The sequence below is a fragment of the Bos grunniens genome, chromosome 23 (genome assembly GCF_055505025.1).
Source record: "Bos grunniens cultivar Pamir isolate PY7600 chromosome 23, Bosgru_T2T1.0, whole genome shotgun sequence".
Lineage (NCBI taxonomy): Eukaryota > Metazoa > Chordata > Mammalia > Artiodactyla > Bovidae > Bos > Bos grunniens.
Genome location: NC_141187.1, coordinates 33700519 through 33720273, shown reverse-complemented (window position 1 = coordinate 33720273; position 19755 = coordinate 33700519). Strand labels below are relative to the sequence as shown.

Sequence of the window (19755 nt, the reverse complement as noted above, 5' to 3'; positions counted from 1 at the left end):
ACACTGCGATTCTTGGCTTCCAAAGGAGAAGAATTAAATCTAGGGCCAGTGACGAGGCTTGATTGCTCAGAACTTTTGTGTAATAAAGTTTTATTAAAGTATAAAAGAGATAGAGAAAGCTTCTGACATAGACATCAGAAAGGGGCAGAAAAAGTATCTCCTTGCTAGTCTTTAGCTGGATGTTTTATAGCTACTCAGTTCAGTTCAGTTCAGTCGCTCAGTTGTGTCTGACTCTTTGGGACCCCATGAATTGCAGCATGCCAGGCCTCCCTATCCATCATCAACTCCCAGAGTTCACTCAAACTCATGTCCATCAAGTCGATGATGCCATCCAGCCATCTCATCCTCTGTTGTCCCCTTCTCCTCCTGCCCCCAATCCCTCCCAGCATGAGTCTTTTCCAACGAGTCAACTCTTTGCATGAGGTGGCCAAAGTACTGGAGTTTCAGCTTTAGCATCAGTCCTTCCAAAGAACACCCAGGACTGATCTCCTTTAGAATGGACTGGGTGGATCTCCTTGCAGTCCAAGGGACTCTCAAGAGTCTTCTCCAACACTACAGTTCAAAAGCATCAATTCTTCGGTGCTCAGCTTTCTTCACAGTCCAACTCTCACATCCATACATGACCACTGGAAAAACTATAGCCTTGACTAGACGGACCTTTGTTGGCAAAGTAATGTCTCTGCTTTTGAATATGCTATCTAGGTTGGTCATAACTTTCCTTCCAAGGAGTAAGCGTCTTTTAATTTCATGGCTGCAATCACCATCTGCAGTGATTTTGGAGCCCCCAAAAATAAAGTCTGACACTGTTTCCCCATCTATTTCCCATGAAGTGATGGGACCAGATGCCATGATCTTTGTTTTCTGAATGTTGAGCTTTAAGCCAACTTTTTCACTCTCCACTTTGACTTTCATCAAGAGGCTCTTTAGTTTTTCTTCACTTTCTGCCATAAAGGTGGTGTCATCTGCATATCTGAGGTTACTGATATTTCTCCCGGCAATCCTGATTCCAGCTTGTGCTTCTTCCAGCCTAGTGTTTCTCATGATGTACTCTGCAAAGAAGTTAAATAAGCAGGGTGACAATATACAGCCTTGACATACTCCTTTTCCTATTTGGAACTAGTCTGTTGTTCCATGTCCAGTTCTAACTGTTGCTTCTCGACCTGCATATAGGTTTCTCAAGAGGCAGGTCAGGTGGTCTGGTATTGCCATCTCTTTCAGAATTTTGGGTGAACTTAACTCAGATGACCATTATATCTACTGCTGCAGGCAGGAATCCCTTAGAAGAAATGGAGTAGCCATCATGGTCAACAAAAGAGTCCGAAATGTAGTACTTGGATGCAATCTCAAAAACGAAAGAATGATCTCTGTTTGTTTCCAAGGCAAACCATTTAATATCACAGTAATCCAAGCCCATGCCCCAACCAGTAACGCTGAAGAAGCTGAAGTTGAACGGTTCTATGAAGACCTCCAAGACTTTTTAGAACTAACACCCAAAAAAGACGTCCTTTTCATTATAGGGGACTGGAATGCAAAAGTAGGAAGTCAAGAAACACCTGGGGTAACAGGCAAATTTGGGCTTGGAATATGGAATGAAGCAGGGCAAAGGCTAATAGAGTTTTACCAAGAGAACGCACTGGTCATAGCAAACACCCTTTTCCAACAACACAAGAGAAGACTCTATACATGGACATCACCAGATGGTCAACACTGAAATATAACTACTAGAAGTCTGCTAATTGGAGAAAGGAAATGTCTCAAAACTCAGAGACTGGCACTAGGCCCCTCACCCACAACATGCATTTTGAGATAACACTGGCACTGAGTTGTCCTGGGCCATAAAATGATTGACATGAATCTTGAAGAAAGGCAGGTTTCTAAGCAAATATATTCTCATTAACATAGCTTAAGAGAATATTTGCACGAGTAAAACATACTGGTTTGTCAATTCAGTTCTGAGTCTTAGACAGAACCACCTCGAAGACAAGAGTCTAGGGTAAATACATAGTTCATTAATATAGCTTAAGACAAACATTTCCATAAGAAAAATGCATTGGTTAGCTCAAGGTTTGAGAGAAGTTAAGTTCAGGTGGAAGCAGGTATGTTACGGCAGCGCAGAATTTTAAAAGAAACCTCTTTTTAAATTTGTATAGAGAAGGGAAAAAATCTTAACATTTGTTTGTTTCCTCCTGCTGCTTAAGAGAGAGAGAAAAAATGTCTGACACTTGCAGTCTACTTCCTCTGTTTGGAGACCCCTGGCCTTCCTGCCTGTTACCCTCTCAAAAGCTTCAGTGTAAAGTCTGTCTACACCCCCATCTAGAGCAGGGAGGGATGCCTACAGTAGAAAGAGGGCACTAGTTGCTTTTTTTCCCTCTCTTACAGATGGGAGCTAACAATTCCAGTGTCACTCCTTTGAACTGTACCCTGAAAAACTGGGATAGATTTGATCCCCAGAGCTTAAAGACATGCCTGATCTTCCTATGTGATACTGCATGGCCACAGTATCCACTAGAGGATGGCAAACAGTAGCTAGACTGGTTCTGTAGAAAACCAGGGAAATGAGTAAAAGTAGCATATATGTTGCCCTTTTTCTCTCTGCGAGACACGCCAGACTTATGTCCTAAGGGTATAGATTTGGGTATGAAACCTTCAGCTCCCTCCTGTCCTCCTACTTTGTCCCCATACCCAGGACTCCAAACTGATCAAACTGAAAGTCAGGAAACCACCCCCCTTCCTGCCCCCCTCCAGGAAGGGTTGCCTTGGTCTTGGTAAAAACCCAAACTGAGATTCAAACTGCCCAGGTAGAGGTCCAAACAACCCGTCTCAGTACAACCTCAGACTACCGTGATTTCAATGGAAGTTCAGAAAATCGAAGTAAGAGAAGCTTAGACAGCAAAAACTAAGGATGAAATACAGGATGAGATGGAGGACAGGAGACAAAGAGATAAAGAAAAGCAGGTTTCTCCCATCTATCCCTGGGATCATATGTGCAGAGCAGCCTGAGAGGTTGAGGAAAAGCCTCTTCATGAAGCACCCAACAGGAGAAATAATCAATCTGTGAGAGTTAATAAGCCCTTTTCTTACCAAGAAATACAAAGAATCAAGGAGGATCTGGGAGATTATTCAGAGGACCCAGAAAAATATATTAGAGCTTTTAAGGGTGTTACTCTGCTTTATGACCTTACTTGGAAGGATGTGATGTATATCCTGGGACAATTGCTAACTTCCGACTCAAAAACTCAAGTTTTGGGGAAAGTGGTTGCCTATGGAGATGAATGGCTTGGTAATGAATCAGTAGGGAAGAGGGAAGACGAGATAGCTGCCCTCCACACTGGGAATCAGGTGGTCCCAACTATAGACCTAGATTGGGACTATAACACAGCTAAAGGAAGATGGGATCAGGGTCACTTTGTCAGATGTGTTCTTGAAGGACTCAGGCAAGCGCATGCTAAGACTTTAAACTATGCCAAATTGGCAAACATAAAACAGGAAGAGAAGGAAGCTTCTGGTAAATTCCTAGATAAACTGAGGGAAGCCCTTCACAGATTCACTGAGATTGATACTGAAAGTGAAGAGGGAAGAGTGATGTTAAAAGATAGATTTCTCAGTTGGCTCCAGATATCCACCATAAGCTATTAAAACAGGTGTATGGACCAAATCAGTCTTTAGATAATCTGTTGCAACTGGCTCAGACAGTCTTACGGTAGGGGATATAAGGAAAAGAAAGAAAGGCAGAGAAAGACAAAGGAACATGGCAAGCCCTTGTAATGGCTGTTAGAACCGTTCTTAAACAGCCTGAGAAAAATGCCCAGAGGGACCCAGGTGTAAAGGGATGGGTTTGCTATTACTGTGGAAAGGAGAGGCACCTCAAGCAAGATTGCCCTCAGGCATCTAAGCCGCTCCTGGCTCCATGTCTGGTCTGCAAGGGACCACACTGGAGGAAAGACTGCTCCCAGAGGCGTAGGTTTCAGGGGTCAGAATTTCAAGACAATCAGGACTGAAGGTGCCTGGGGGTCCCCACACAAGCTCCTGGCCTAATTACACCTGAGGAACCCCGGGTATTTATAACTGTGGGGGGCCAATCCGTTGATTTCCTTTTGGACACTGGGGCAAACTACTCTGTGCTTATTGAAGCCCCCTGACCCACTTTCTCCCTGATCCGCTTCTGTAAAGGGGCTAGACTACATAAACGTTTTTATTTCAGTTGTCCTCTAAGCTGCAACTGGGACTCTGAGCTATTTTCACAAGAATTTCTGATCGTGCTGGAGTATATTGAGCAGGGTCATACCTCTGTTTTCCTTAATATGGAGTTCTCCCTTTCTCTCCCATGAATTGAACACAATGTAAATCCTAGAGTGTGGGCTGATGGAAAACCTGTGGGTTGAGCACAAAATGCTATTCCTGTAGCTGTCAAGCTCATAGACCCACATTTATTTCCACATAAAAAGCAGTATCCACTGAAACCTGAGGTTAAGGAAGGGTTAAAACCCATCGTTGGGAATTTAAAGGAGCAGGGACTATTAAATCCCCGTAACAGTCCATGCAACACTCCTATTTTGGGTATAAAGAAATCAAATGATAAATGGAGACTAGTTCAAGATTTACAAATAATAAATGAGGCTGTAGTTCCTTTATACCCATGGTGCCTAATCCTTACACTCTATTGTCTGAAATTCCTGAATGAGCCAAATATTTCTCAGTAATTGATTTAAAAGATGCCTTCTATTCAATGCCTTTGGCAGAGGAAAGTTAATTTCTATTTGCCTTTGAAGACCCTACTCAGCCAGCTTCTCAGTTAACCTGGACAGTTTTGCCCTAGGGATTTCATGACAGCTCCCACATGTTTGGGCAAAGTTTGTCAGGGGATCTACAAAACTTTAATAGCTCGGAGGCAGTGGTGTTACAATATGGAGATGATATTCTGCTCTGTGCTGAGACAGAGGAAGCTTGCTCACAAGCCTCAGAAGATTTCTTAAACTTTCTGGCATGCTGCAGTTATAGGGCATCAAGGGAAAAAGCTCAGCTCTGTCAACAATCTGTTAAATATCTGGGCCTAATCATATCAGAAGGGACTAGGGCCATAGGTCCTGAGAATTACACCTATACTAAATTATCCCCTACCTATGACTTTAAGACAATTGAGAGGATTTTTAGGAATCACAGGCTACTGCTGCATTTGGATTCCGGGTTATGGGGAACTTGCCCAGCCTTTATATAAATTTATAAATGAAACTCAGCAGGCCCAAACTGACAAGCTGGTTTGGTCCCCAGAGACTCAAACGGCTTTTAAGGCTCTTCAGACTGCTCTCCTGCAAGCTCCTTCTTTGAGCTTGCCCACAAGGTCAGAATTTAATTTGTTTGTCGCTGAAAGAAAAGGTATGGCCGTGGGAGTTTTGACACAACCCCAAAAGCCTCACCAGAAGCCTATAGGAGTGTATTCCTAAACTCAAAGGTTAATACTTGGATGACAGACAGTCGGCTTCTTAAATATCAGTCATTGTTGTTAGAAGGACCAATAATTTAGCTTAAAGTTTGTGGAAACTTAAATCCTGCCACTTTCCTTCCTGAGAAGGAAAATGAAACACCTGATCACGATTGTTCCCAATTTCTAACTTTAAACTATGCAGCTTGGGAAGATCTGATGGATACCCCATTAGACAATCCTGACATGGAAATATTTACAGATGGCAGTTCGTTAGTTCAGGACAGGAAGCATAAAGCAGGTTACCCCGTGGTGACGGCTGAACAGGTTTTAGAAGCAAAATCTCTCGCCCAGGGAATGAGTGCTTAGCTAGTGGAGCTTGTGGCTCTTACCTGAGCTCTAGAGTTAAGCAAAGGGCAGTGAGTAAATATCTACACTGATTGTAAGTATGCTTATTTGACTTTACATGCTCAAGCTGCAATATGGAAAGAAAGACAGTTTAAAATGGCAACAGGAGAACCTATTAAGCATTTCAGAGAGACTGAGAGATTTTTAACTGCTTTTAACTGCTATATATTGTCCTAAAGAAGTAGCTGGCTGGCTGTCAAGCCAGAAAAGGGGCACTTTATGAAACCCCATTCACTGCAAATGGCTTTGATCTGGAGAGGACCTGTGGAACAGGAAAAAACACAATATACTGAGGAAGAATTAGAAAGATATGAAAAAAGAGGAGCAAAGGTTACTAATAAAGGATGGTTATAGTCTGAGGATGGACGATTAATAATTCCTGAAAATGCTCAATGGAAAATTCTTAAGGGTTTGCACCAGAGCTTTCATTTAGGTGTTGAGAATACTTATCAGATGGCTTGTCATTTGTTTGAAGGTAAAAATGTAACAAAAACGTTAAAGAAAATTATCAAAAGATGTGAGGTTTGTCAGAAAAGTAACCCAAAGACTGAAAAGCTAGCAAAATCTGGGTTCCAACGAAGTAGAAAATATCCTGGAGAGGACTGCGAATTTGTTTTACTCATATGCCAAAAGCAAGTGGATATTCTTGCTTAAAAGTTTGGGTGGATACTTTTACTGAATGGATTCAGACTTTTCCCTGTCATAGTGAACAGGCTAAGGAAGTTACAAGAATTTTAATCCATGTAATTATTCCCAGGTTTGGGCTTCCATGGAGCCTTCAGAGTGACAATGGCTCCGCCTTTAAAGCTGCTATAACTCAAGGGGTGTCAAAAGCTCTAGGAATAGAATATTACTTACACTGTTCCTGGAGACCCCTAAACTCAGGAAAGTTTGAAAAAAAGATAATTACTGCGCAAATTAACTCAAGAGATGCAGGACAACTGGATTAAAATTCTACCCATAGCTTTAATGAGGGCTAGAACTGTCCCCCAAAATGAGGGACTGTCCCCCTTTGAATGTATTTATGGAAGGCCTTTCTTACACACAGACATTGTTTTAGACCCTGAAGCCTTGGAATTAACTAATTATGTACCTAAGCTCTCAGTTTTTCAACAGGCATTAATTAGCAGAACTCCAGGAGGTGACTCCTGACCCAGCCTCTGAGTCAAGCAAGCCTCTATTTGAGCCAAGAACCAAGGCCCTGATAAAAACATTGGGATCTGGGGGCCAATCCCTTGAGCCCCTCTGGGAAGGCCCTTACCAGGTTATTCTTTCTTCTCCCACAGCTGTCAAAGTGCCAGGAATTGATTCATGGGTACATTACACTTGAGTTAAGAGATGGCACCCTGACCAGAACTAAGTGATGTCATTTTATGTCTTTACTTTCTATGCTCTGACTTTGTACTTTTCAGATGGGCCTGAGAATCTATGTGAGCCTGCTTCTGCTGACTCCAAAAATCCTGAGTCTGCCATTTGATCCTCAAGACAATGCCTTCCTGTCCTGGGCTCACTCCTATGCTGCATTCCACAATCAGTCTAACTGCTGGGTCTGTGGAGCACTCCCCTCTTCATCAGTGGAAGGTTTCCCATAGTGGGCATTTCCACTTCAAGGAAATGACTTTCTCCAAGTCTGCAAATACCTTCAACAACAACAATCATATGTGATGCCTCTTCTTTATCTGATGACATCTAACAATCCTAAAATGGACTGGTGCAACACTTTATACTTTAACTATGGACATAATGTGACTTTTAATTTTGATAATACACTGTCTTGGTTTAATGATTATTTTGCTACACATAAGAAGGTAAATGGGTCTAGATCTGGTGGCTTTTTACCTGATGTTTATCAAATATGGGATGAGGTTATAAGGCTAACTCCTGAAAAGGGACATCTAATATCTAGTACCCCAATATGCTAGGAACAAATACAGCCATCCCCAGAAGTTAGCCAACAACTTAATTATAATGTTTGGAAACAATTGGGTTTTTTGCCTAAGGAAACATGCAATGTAATCATTCTCGTGTTTTCCAACCCCAGTTCAGGTCTTCCCTTTGCCTGGCCAGGCACTGATTGGGACTGGATATTTCAGTCACACTGCCTTGCTCCAAACGGGACCTACTGGATATGTGTCTCTTACCTATGGGCATGGCTTCCCCCTGGCTGGATAGAGAGATGTACCCTAGTTCTAGCTTTTACTCATGGTTTCATATTTTCAGAGTTTCCAGAGAAGCCTGCTAATTTACCACACCTTAGAACTTGCTGGGCAAGGTCTGTATTTCACTGGTATGGTTATTTGGCTGCAGTATTAGTTCCCTCTCTGGGAACTACAGATGTTATGCTACAAGTGGATGCTCTGACTAACTTTACTCAACAGGCTTTACAAGACTCTCAAAAAGCTATTTCAGCTCTTAATGCTGAACAAATACAAATTAAAAAGATGGTTTTACAAAACAGATTGGCCTTAGTTATTCAGACAGCTGCACAAGGAGGAACTTGTGCCATTATTCATACCCAGTGCTGTACATATATACCTGATATGAGCACTAATGTTACTCACTTTACTAAACACATGAACAAGATGACTCAGGCTATGGATACTCCTGAAGCCTCAATTGCCTCACTTTGGGAGACGTTAACTAGTTCCCTGTAGTGGAAAACTACCCCAATTGCAATAATTCTGATTGTTCTGTTTTTGCTGTTTGCTCCTTGCATCTGTAATTGTGTAGCTGGATTTGTTTCTAGTCGCATGAAGGCTTTTAAGTTACAAATGGTTGCTCAAACTCCTGTGACTGCAGCAGCTTCCTCCAACTACTACTTGGGGCCCCTGGATCAGAGACTCTCATTATGAGGGTTAGGAAAACCAATTTAGGGATGACACCCCTTATCAGCTCAGAAGCAGTTATAGAACCAGAATGATGCCTCTTTCCCTAGGTAACCTAATTCTCCTAAAAGAAAACGGGGGAATGAGAGTGTAACAGGCAGGAAGGGCAGGGGTCTCCAGAGGAAATATGCTGCAAGTGTCATTTTTTATGAGATAAAACATTTTTATCTCTCTCTTAAGCGGCAGGAGGAAACCAACAAGTGTTAAGATTTTCTCCCCTTCTCTATACAAATTTAAAAAGAGGTTTCTTTTAAAATTCTGTGTTGCCGTAACAACACGTGGTTCCACCTGAACTTAACTGTTCTCAAACCTTGAGCTAAGGTTTTTCCATTTTTTTTTATGGAAATATTTGTCTTAATACGTATTTACCCTAGACTGTCTTCAAGGTGGTTCTGTCTAAGACTCAGAACTGACTTGACAAACCAGTATGTTTTACTCATGCAAATGTTCTCTTAAGCTATGTTAATGAGAATATATTTGCTTGGAAACCTGCCCTTCTTCAAGATTCATGTCAGTCATTTTATGGCCCACTCACTTTGTGCCAATGTTATCTCAAAATGCATGTTGTGGTGAGGGGCCTAGTGCCAGTCTCTGAGTTTTGAGACATTTCCTTTCTCCAATTAGCAGACTGCTAGAAGCTATATCCCATGGACGGAGGAGCCTGGTGGGTTGCAGCCCATGGGGTCGCTAAGCGTCGGACAAGACTGAGTGACTTCACTTTCACTTTTCACTTTCATGCATTGGAGAAGGAAATGGCAACCCACTCCAGTGTTCTGGCCAGTGATCATAGAGTTGGACACAACTGAAGCAACTTAGCAGCAGCAGCAGCAGCAGAAGCTATATAACATCTGGCTAAAGACTAGCAGGGGGGCACTCTTTCTGCCCCCTTCTGATGTCTATGTCAGAAGCTTTCTCTATCTCTTACACTTTAGTAAAACTTTATTGCACAATAACTCTGAGTGACAAGCCTTGTCATTGGCCCTGGATTGAATTCCTGTTCTCCAGTGGCCAAAAATCCCGGCGTCTTTCACGGCTCAGCAACAACCCTTCATCCTGGGGGCTTGTCTGGGATTCTTCAGGAGAAGGTAAGGACACTTGGAGCACTAGTTCTTTCTTCTCCTAGAAAACATGTTTTCTGCTGTACTTTACTAACTCTATGGTATTCTTATGTGAATGAATGACACACCTTGAGCAAAGCAAATGAGGATCCCTGATCTGCTGTTTCGAGGTGCCTCATAATGACTGAAGGCAGCCCCCAAAAGGGGAGCCCTCTCAGGGGTTTATACCGACCTGCCAATGCCATGAGACATCAAGCATCCCTGTGAAGGGAGCAGCCAGAAATGGGCAAAACATGTGGACTGAGCTCTCCTTTCTCAGTCAAACTTTCCAGTCTCTTTGACCATTTCATAACTCCCTGGGAATTAGAACTACTAACCTAATCTGTAGGATCACAGACTTTTAAGGGACTTGTGATCTATACTGTTACTGTGTACTGTCACTTAGGTCCCAAACTTGGATTTTGGTAGTCAAGAAGTGCCTAGCCTAGCTAGAAGTTGAAAGTTCCGAAGCTAGATGGAATTCTAGCTCCAAGAGCATATCTCAGGTTAAAGGTTACTCAGATAGGAAGTACAGCATGCTTCTTCCTTTGGAAAGCTAGCTCTTAGTGGACCAGAAGAGGCTCTCCAGTGGCTTTTCTCCCAATTTCTTAGATATTCTTTCTGTGGAATCTGTGGGAATGAACTGGAAGGACTCGCCCTAATAACTTGAGGACAAAAATCATTTTTTCCTCACTGGCCAGCCCTTCACCATTTCTTTTGCTATCACTTATACTGGTGTGGTGATGCTCAGAAGGAACATAATGGTTTTTATGTTTATACCAGTCTTATTGTGGTCAGGAATATACTCAGGGTCCTGCACAGGTACTCCTGGAGATGAACGTTTCCCCTAACGGTCTTAGCTTGAAAGGCATTCCAGAAGGTTACTCTGATTGCACCCCAGGTGGCATCAGAGGCAAGCAAGGTTTTAATGGTGAGACACTGGACATTAACCCGGGATGCCATCAGGTCTACTCCTGGTGCACCTCCACCCGACCTTGGTGGTAGAACCCGGAGGGATGAGTACAGCACCTGTGTTGGTAAGGGACAGACTAAGTCTGACTAGGGAAGCAAAGTGAAAGGTTGTTGCTGAGTGATGAAAGACGCCAGGATTCTTGGCTTCCAGAGGAGAGGAATTCAATCCAGGGTCAGTGACGAGGCTTGATCACTCAGAGCTTTTGTGTAATAAAGTTTTATTAAAGTATAAAAGAGATAGAGAAAGCTTTTGACATAGACATCAGAAAGAGGCAGAAAGAGTGCCCCCCTGCTAGTCTTTAACCAGATATTATATAGCTTCTAGCAGTCTGCTAATTGGAGAAAGGAAATGTCTCAAAACTCAGAGACTGGCACTAGGCCCCTCACCCACAACATGCATTTTGAGATAACATTGGCACAAAGTTTGAGTTGTCTCCGGTCATAAAATGATTGACGTGAATCTTGAAGAAAGGCAGGTTTCTAAGCAAATATATTCTCATTAACATAGCTTAAGAGAATATTTGCACAAGTAAAACATACTGGTTTGTCAAGTCAGTTCTGAGTCTTAGACAGAACCACCTTGAAGACAGAGTGTAGGGTAAATAGATAGTTCATTAACATAGCTTAAGACAAATATTTCCATAAGAAAAATGCATTGGTTAGCTCAAGGTTTGAGAAAAGTTAAGTTCAGATGGAACCAGGTGTCGTTATGGCAGCACAGAATTTTAAAGGAAACCTCTTTTTAAATTCATATAGAGAAGGGGAAAAAATCTAACACTTATTTGTTTCCTCTTGCCACTTAAGAGAGAGAGAAAAAATGTCTGACGCTTGTAGTCTATTTCCTCTGTTTAGAGACCCCTGGCCTTCCTGCCTGTTACCCTCTCATTACCACTGGGTGAAACTGAGTGAAGGGTACATGGTATCTCTCTGTATTATTTCTTACAACTGCATATAAATCTATAATGATCTCAAAATAAATAAAAAAGTTTAATTTAAAAAATCTGTAGAATGTAGTTAAAGCTAGCTTAGAAGGAAATTTAGCACTAAATGTTAATATCAGAGAAGGTAAAAGTTCTTAAATCATTAACCTAAGTTTCCATGTTAAGCTGTGGGAAAAAAGGGCAAAATAAGTTCAATTAAGCATAAAGAAAGAATAAAAAGAGAAACAGAAAAATCAGTGAGACAAAAAAGTCTTTTAAAAAGATCAACACAACTGAATAAGCTGTATCAAGACTGACAGAGAGAGGAAGACATCAATTACCAATCTCAAAAATCAAACAGAGGATAAAATAACAAACTATTAAAATGATAATAAGGGAGTACTATAAGCAACACAAACTAGCAGAGTTCATCCAAGATAAATTAGCGAATTTGAATATTCTTATATCTTAAAGAAATTGAAATAGCAACTAAAACATCCAGATCCAGATGGTTTCATTGAAGATTTCTACCAGATATTTAAACAAGATATAATACTGTTTTTACACAATCTCTTCCAGAAAATAAAAGAAGATAAAACATTTCCCAATTCATGAGTCCAAAATTACTCTGATACTAAAATCAGACAAAAACAGTAGAAGAAAAAACCAAACTACAGACCCATATTTCTTATGAACACTGACACAGTATTAGGAAATCAAGTCCAGCAATGTATAGAGGTCAAAGAATCCAAGACTGGCTTGAAATAAATCAATGCAACTCACCATATTAAAAGTATAAAGAAGAAAACATGATTACATTGGTGAATGCAGAAAAAAATTTGACAAAATGTATCATCCTTATCTTGTTAAACAATCTCAACAGACTAGGAGTAGAAGAGAACTTTTTGTGTCTTATGAAATACACCTACAGATATCCTACAGGTAACATTATACTAATGAAGAGAGACTTAATGCTTCCCCACAAGGTTAGAAACAAGGCAAAGGAGGAGGAGCTAAGATGGCGGAGGAGCAGGACGGGGAGACCACTTTCTCCCCCACAAATTCATCAAAAGAACATTTAAACGTCGAGTAAATTCCACAAAACAACTTCTGAATGCCGGCAGAGGACATCAGGCACCCAGAAAAGCAACCCAAGTCTTCGAAAGGAGGTAGGAAAAAATATAAAAGACAAAAAAAAGAGACAAAAGAGGGAGGGACGGAGTTCTGTCCCGGGAAGGGAGTCTTAAAAAGAGAGAAGTTTCCAAACACCAGGAAACCTTCTCACTGCCTAATCTGTGCCAAGCCTTGGAAGCACAGAGGGCAACATAACAGGGAGAAAAAATAAACAATTAAAACCTGCAGATTGCGAGCCCTACGGTAACTCCCGCAGCGGAGAAGCAGTGCAGACGCTTGCACACGCCACTAGCAAGAGGGGGCTGGCCAGGGAGGCGCGGCGTGGTCTGCATCGCTTAGAGTAAGGTTCTGGCCTGAATACCCCGAAAGCTATCTGAGCGAAATAATTTGGGCTAGCAAACCAAACTGTGGGATATCTACCACGCAAAAAGCCAGCCCTAACCTAAGACACCGCCAGGCCCGCGCACGGAACAAAGGACTGAACAGAGATAGCTGGCTGCAGACCATCCCCCTCCGGTGACAGGCAGCCAGAGCTGGAAGTGGGCAAACGCAGCCCCAGAGAGACATTATCTATAAAACTGTAAGCAGGCTTTTTTGCTAACTAAAACTTCTTGGGGGTCTGGAAGGTCAACATCCGCCTGAGAAGGTGCGCCGGTTGTACACCTAGATAACTGAGCAGCAGGGAGGCGATAAGTCGCAGCAATCGTGCTCACCAAACACCTCATCACCTGAGCTGCTCGGACCTGGGAAGGGCACAAAACGCAGGCCCAACCGAGTCTGCGCCTCTGAGGACTATCCGAGTGCCTGAACCTGAGCGGCTTGGACCCGGGAGATGCAAGCAGCCCAGGGCCGGCCACGGATGGTTCCCGGCGGAGCAATCTAGAGCCTGAGCAGTGTGGGCAGGGAGGCTACACGCGCCATGAGCAGGGGCAGGCCCAGTGTGGTTGAGACACTGCGAGCATACGCCAGTGTTATTTGTTTGCAGCGTCCCTCCCTCCCCACAGCGCGACTGAACAAGTGAGCCTAAAAAAAAAAAAAAAAAAAGTGTCCACCACCGTCCCCTTTGTGTCAGGGCGGAAACCAGACACTGAAGAGATCAGCAAACAGAAGAAGCTGTAACAGAGGGAACCGCCTTGGAAGCTACAGGCAATAGATTAAACCCTGTGGTTAATACCGACTACATAGGAAGGGGCCTAGTCGGACCAAGGAACTAGCCAGAAATGAACTGACCCCACAATACTCACAACAAAACCAGAGAAAGTCCTAGATATATTTTTACTATTTTTATGATCATTCTTTTTTTTAATTAAAAAAAAAATTTTAAGTCCTCTATTATTCCTTTAATTTTCACTTTCACTTTTACAACTATTACTTTGCAAAAAAAAAAAAAAAAGACCCTATTTTTTTATAAGCAAACTTCATATATATATTTTTTATAATTTTTGTGACTTTTTTTTTTTTTTCTTCTTCTTTTCTTTAACATTGCATTTTTGAAATTCCAATCTCTACTCTAGATTTTTAATTTTAGCTTTTTGGTATTCATTATCAATTTTGTACCTATATTTTTTTTTATAATTTTTGTGACTTTTTTTTTCTTTTTTCTCTCTTTCTTTCTCTTCTTCTTTTATATAACATTGTATATCTGAAATTCCAAACTCTACTCTAGATTTTTAATTTATGCTTTTTAGTATTTGTTATCAATTTTGTATCTATATTTTCTTTATAAGTTTTGCGACTTTGTTTTTTTTTTTTCTTTCTTTTCCTTCTTCTTTTCTTTAACATTGTATTTTTGAAATTCCAAACTCTACTCTAGATTTTTAATTTTTGCTTTTATGTATTTGTTACCAATTCTGTACCTTTAAGAACCCAATCTTCAGTACCCATTTTTCACTAGGGAGTGAGATTACTGGCTTGATTACTTGTCTGTCCCTTTGGACTCTCCTTTTTCTCCACTGGGTCGCCTGTGTCTCCTCCCTAACCCCTCTCTACTCTACCCGACTCTGTGAATTTCTGTGTGTTCCAGACAGTGGAGAACACTTAGGGAACTGATTACTGGCTGGATCTGTCTCCCTCCTTTTCATTTCCCCCTTTTATCCTCCTGGCCACCTCTGTCTCCTTCCTCCTTCTTCTCTTCTCTGTATAACTCCATGAACATCTCTGAGCAGTCCAGTTGTGGAGTGCACATAAGGAAGTGATTACTGGCTAGCCCACTCTCTCCTCTATTGATTCCACCTCATCTCATTCGGGTCACCTCTAACTCCCTCCTCCCTCTTCTCTTCTCTTCTCCGTGTAACGCTGTGAACCTCTCTGGGTGACCCTCATGGTGGAGAAACTTTTCATCTTTAACATAGGTGTTTTATCAATGGTGCTGTATAGAAGGAGAAGTTTTGAAACTACTGTAAAAATAAGACCGATAACTGGAAGCAGGAGGCTTAAGTCCAAACACTGACTCCAGGGAACTCCTGACTCCAGGGATCATTAATTGACAGGAGCTCATCAAACGCCTCCATACTTACACTGAAACCAAGCACCACACAAGAGCCAACAAGTTCCAGGGCAAGACATACCAAGCAAATTCTCCAGCAACACAGGAACACAGCCCTGACCTCCAAGATACAGGCTGCCTAAAGTCACCCCAAAACCATAGACATCTCATAACTCATTACTGGACACTTCATTGCACTCCAGAGAGAAGAAATCCAGCTCCACCCACCAGAACACCGACACAAGCTTCCCTAACCAAGAAACCTTGACAAGCCACCTGTACAAACCCACACACAGTGAGGAAATGCCACAATAAAGAGAACTCCACAAACTGCCAGAATACAGAAAGGACACCCCAAACTCAGCAATTTAAACAAGATGAAGAGACGGAGGAATACCCAGCAGATAAAGGAACAGGATAAATGCCCACCAAACCAAACAAAAGAGGAAGAGATAGGGAATCTACCTGATAAAGAATTCCGAATAACGATAGTGAAATTGATCCAAAATCTTGAAATCAAAATGGAATCACAGATTAATAGACTGGAGACAAGGATTGAGAAGATGCAAGAAAGCTTTAACAAGGACCTAGAAGAAATAAAAAAGAGTCAATATATAATGAATAATGCAATAAATGAAATCAAAAACACTCTGGAGGCAACAAATAGAAGAATAACAGAGGCAGAAGACAGGATTAGTGAATTAGAAGATAGAATGGTAGAAATAAATGAATCAGAGAGGAAAAAAGAAAAACGAATTAGGACAACGAATTGTCTCTGAGGACAATCTCAGAGACCTTCAGGACAATATTAAATGCTACAACATTCGAATCATAGGGGTCCCAGAAGAAGAAGACAAAAAGAAAGACCATGAGAAAATACTTGAGGAGATAATAGTTGAAAACTTCCCTAAAATGGAGAAGGAAATAATCACTCAAGTCCAAGAAACCCAGAGAGTCCCAAACAGGATAAACCCAAGGAGAAACACCCAAGACACATATTAATCAAATTAACAAAGATCAAACACAAAGAACAAATTTTAAAAGCAGCAAGGGAAAAACAACAAATAACACGCAAGGGAATTCCCATAAGGATAACAGCTGATCTTTCAATAGAAACTCTTCAAGCCAGGAGGGAATGGCAAGACATACTTAAAGTGATGAAAGAAAATAACCTACAGCCCAGATTACTGTACCCAGCAAGGATCTCATTCAAATATGAAGGAGAAATCAAAGGTTTACAGACAAGCAAAAGCTGAGAGAATTCAGCTTCACCAAATCAGCTCTCCAACAAATACTAAAGGATATTCTCTAGACAGGAAACACAAAAACGGTGTATAAATTTGAACCCAGAACAATAAAGTAAATGGCAACGGGATCATACTTATCAATAATTACCTTAAACATAAATGGGTTGAATGCCCCAACCAAAGACAAAGACTGGCTGAATGGATACAAAAACAAGACCCCTACATATGCTGTCTACAAGAGACCCACCTCAAAACAGGGGACACATACAGACTGAAAGTGAAGGGCTGGAAAAAGATTTTCCATGCAAATAGGGACCAAAAGAAAGCAGGAGTAGCAATACTCATATCAGATAAAATAGACTTTAAAACAAAGGCTGTGAAAAGAGACAAAGACGGTCACTATATAATGATCAAAGGATCAATCCAAGAAGAAGATATAACAATTATAAATATATATGCACCCAAGACGGGAGCACCACAATATGTAAGACAAATACTAACAAGTATGAAAGGAGAAATTAACAATAACACAATAATAGTGGGAGACTTTAATACCCCACTCACACCTATGGATAGATCAACTAAACAGAAAATTAACAAGGAAACACAAACTTTAAACGATACAATAGACCAGTTAGACCTAATTGATATTTATAGGACATTTCATCCCAAAACAATGAATTTCACCTTTTTCTCAAGCACACACGGAACCTTCTCCAGGATAGATCACATCCTGGACCATAAATCTAGCCTTGGTAAATTAAAAAAAAAGAAATCATTCCAAGCATCTTTTCTGACCACAATGCAGTAAGATTAGATCTCTGTTCATTTATGTAGCATTCCAAAATAACAAAATTAAAGAATATAAATTAGTACTCACTTCCACCTGGTGTCCTAGAAGGTCAGTAAACAAGAAACATTACTTTGACAAAAGACCTTCAAGTGGCTCTGAATAAAGAAAGCCTCTGGCTCTTAGTGAAACAGCCCAACAGCCTTACAGTCCTCGAGGCGTACTGCTGCTGCTGCTGCTAAGTCACTTCAGTCGTGTCTGACTCTGTGCGACCCCATAGACGGCAGCCTACCAGGCTCCCCCCGTCCGTACTAGAGGCACCTAATTCTACAACTTCCAGTGTTGCGCGGAAGACTTGATCTCACTATCACAGCTGGACTTGAAGCAAACTTGCTTTAAGTGAAAGTGAAAGTCGCTCAGTGGTGTCCGACTTTTTGTGACCCCATGGGCTGTAGCCTGCCAGGCTCCTCTGTCCATGGAATTCTCCAGGTCTGAATGCGGGGTGTGTATCCATTCCCTTCTCTAGGGGATCTTCCCAACACAAGGATCGAACCCCGGTCTCCCGCGACTGAAGCAAAGTAACACACACATATTCAAATAAAGTTTTCAAACAACCAGATCTGACTGGAGGAATGATTATAGCAGAATATAGGTAAAAGTCCCTGGAGGAGGGCATGGCAACCCACTCCAGTATTCTTGCCCAGAGAATCCTCATAGACAGAGGAGCCTGGCAGGCTACAGTCCACGGGGTCGCGGAGTCAGACACGACTGAGCGACTAAGCACAAAGCAGCACAAACATAAGTAGGACTGCCAATTTGACTCTCTGATTATCCAATGCCTGCCAGACATCAACCAATCAGAACACTAATCTTACCCTATCCCACTAGTCAAGTAGCTAAAATAGCCTGCGAATACTTCCCTCAATCATTTGTTAAGAACTGTTGTTTTTCTGCTGTTTCTATTTTGAAGGTAGGTAGCATAGCAGGTAGGCAAAGGTCTGTTGTGTCTTCCTGACTGGAAAGGAGACTCTGATACAAGGGCTGCCAAACAACATGGCAGCTACAAGTCAGGCATCCTCCGGCCTGACTTTTGCACAACCATTGCCCTGGGTGGGCCTTCAGTCCCTGGGGTCTCAGAAGAGGCAGACAGGACTTCTGACTAAACAACACAGCCAATATAACTTCTCTCCTGGACTTTAGTGATTGCTCCAAAAGTGGGGAAGTGGCCTGAGCTGAGCCAATGTTTTCTGAGATTTTCAGCAGCTTGCACATACTTCTTTTTATGAGGGTGTGAGTGAGACTAGGGTGGCTGAGGAAGTGTCTTCTGCCTTTTGGAAAAGATTGAGAAGAACAGTGGAGTGAAGGGGAGCGATAAAAATGAGTTTGGAAATTTGGGGTGAGGAACAGAGAGATCCATTTATATCCAGTCTCAGCAGGTGTGCTTGTTTCAAAGGCTCTTATCTTCTGAAGCGTCCTAGTATACTTAAGGACCAGCCTTCACTTTTGTCTTTTTAAAATGCTATTTCAGTTTGACTTCTGTCACTGCAAGAGACTGTGTTTGACAAATCCAAGCCAAAACTAACTCAGCATAATGAAAATACCACATTTACTAGCATATTGAACAAATAAGTTCATTCTGCCCTTATCTCTGCCCTTCCTTTTCCTGCAGCAACAATACTGATGTCTTTGCTCTTAATTGAAAGAGAAGTGAAAATCGGAGTGGGAGGGAGAGTAGCCAGATGGCCCTGAACCCACTCAAGAGATTTAAAGTGAATCATTGAGGGTGAAAGGAGTCAAGTAGAGTCTGAATGGATGCCTGGCACTCTTAGAATAGTGGGTATTACAAAAAGAAAGAAAGGAAACTCCTCTTGCTTTTGTCTCCAAGCTAAGATTAGAATTCCATAGTGGATGAACAAAGAGAAGGAAAATTCAAGGGGAACTATTTTATTTTCTAATAGGTGGAGAGTAAGGGTACAGACCCTATAGCCAGGGTCAATGGCAGGAATCTTGACTGCATTCCAAGTAACAAGTCACTTAACCTCTCTGTGAAATAATAGTGATGGTACTTTGTAGATTTGTTGTGAGTGTTAAAGTACATATATATAAAGTGCTTTGAACGTTGACTAATGCATAACAAGTATTATATAAGTGCTCTCAAAAGGAGCACTGGAAAGGGAGAAAACGGGAGCCTAGGAATTATATAGTAAAGAGCATGCTCTATCTGTAGGTAACAGGCTGACAGAACTATCTTAATGAAAACCTCAGAAAATCAGTGAAAAACAAGATACTTCAGTTAAGTGGCAAGATAGGGAACTAATACAAAAGTCAATAACATTAATTATAAATTATAACCCGGTGGTGCTAGTGGCAAAGAATCTGCCTGCTAATGTAGGAGAAG

The 19755-nt window shown here is 41.6% G+C and overlaps 1 protein-coding gene across 4 annotated transcripts in view; it reads right to left on the bottom strand.

The window, feature by feature from the left end:
- SLC17A1 (solute carrier family 17 member 1) overlaps nt 1-19755 on the bottom strand; it is a 249724-nt gene that overhangs the window by 129701 nt on the left and 100268 nt on the right. Inside the window, exon 15 of one of the 4 annotated variants that reach the window (XM_086369962.1) lies at nt 74-1049. The exons of the other annotated variants lie outside the window; for them this stretch is intronic. The gene's annotated coding sequence lies outside the window, so the exon portion shown is untranslated. Of the gene's footprint in view, nt 1-73; nt 1050-19755 lie in introns of those variants that run through there. 4 annotated transcript variants of the gene reach the window in all.